The sequence below is a fragment of the Myotis brandtii genome, unplaced genomic scaffold, assembly GCF_000412655.1.
Source record: "Myotis brandtii unplaced genomic scaffold, ASM41265v1 scaffold502, whole genome shotgun sequence".
Taxonomy (NCBI): Eukaryota; Metazoa; Chordata; class Mammalia; order Chiroptera; family Vespertilionidae; genus Myotis; species Myotis brandtii.
The window spans coordinates 890,584-892,118 of NW_005369142.1; positions in this window are offsets into that span (position 1 = coordinate 890,584).

The window sequence follows — 1,535 nt, forward strand, 5'->3', positions numbered from 1 at the left end:
CCATCAGCCCCTCACCCAGGCTGGCCAGGCACCCCAGTTGGGACTCCCACCCTGAAGGGGGTGTGACCAGCCTGCAAACACCCATCAGCCCCTCACCCAGGCTGGCCAGGCACCCCAGTGGGACCCCCACCCTGATCTGGGACACCCTTCAGGGCAAACCAGCTGGCCCCCACCCATGCACCACGCCTCTATCCCATGTAATAAAAGGGTAATATGCAAACTGACTCTAACAGCAGAACTACTGGGAATGACTGGTCACTATGACACACACTGACCACCAGGGGTCAATCGCTCAATGCAGGGGTTGCTCCCTGGTGGTCAGTGCGCTCCAAGCCAGGCTGACGGCTGCCAGTACAGCAGTGGTGGTGAGAGCTTCTCCTGCCTCCTCAGCAGCGCTAAGGATGTCTGACTGCAGCTTAGGCCTGCTCCTCGCTGACAACTGGACATCCCGAGGGCTGCCGAGCTGCCAGAGGGATGTCTGACTGCCAGCTTGTGCCTGATCCCCCAGGGAGCGGGCCTAAGCCAGCAGGTGGACATCCTCTGTGGGGTCCCAGACTGCAAGAGGGCATAGGCCGGGCTGAGGGACCCCCCCGAGTGCACAAATTTTTGTGCACCGGGCCTCTAGTTTTATTATAAAGCTGAATACAAAAATAATTATATAGTTTTTGTAACTTTTGTTAAAAGTATTACTAATTCTTAAACATTTTGTTTTTCAGATATAAGTATTTTTAAAGCAATTTGGTAAATTATATATTTCTCTCCCTTCCTGTCCCACTGAAATTTAGCAATCCTATCTAATAAAAGAGAAACATGGTAATTAGCATACAACCGCTACCCTTCCCATTGGCTAATCAGGGCGATATGCAAATTAACCGCCAGCCAAGATGGCGGTTAACCGCCAACAAAGATGGTGGCTAATTTGCATACATAGGCGCAATGATGGGAGGCAAAAGGGGAAAGACGAAAGAATGGTGGCAGGCAAGAGCTGCCTTTGCCCGCTCCCCAGCCAGTGATCGCCATCAGAAAGCCCAGCAGGCCAGGCGACACCCCTGGCAGGGGTGCCAGTGATCGCCATGGCAATCGGAGGAAGAGAGAGCCAGGGTGTAGGACCACCGGGGCCAGGGTTGCCGACTGGCCTGTGGCCCCCTGATCTGCGATGGCGAAAGGAGGGGCGGGCCCCAGGCACAGTGGCACCCCGTCACCGGGTGCCCCTGTGCCTGCAGTCCCCTGATCTGCGATCTTGAAGGGAGAGGCGGGGCCACAGGCATGGCTGCACCCGGGGGACCAGGTGCAGCCGTGTCTGCGGCCCCGGATATGCGATCACGAAGGGAGGGGCTGGGCAGCAGGCATGGCAGAATCCTGGGCACCGGGTTCAGGCCCAGGGTGCAGCCTGCCTGTGGCCATCTGATCTGCAATCGCAAGGGAGGGGTGGGGCCACAGCCACGGCGGCACCCAGGGCATCCTGTGCAGCCGTGCCTGCAGCCCCCGATCTGCAATAAAGAAGGGAGGGGTGGGGCAGCAGGCATGGCAGCATC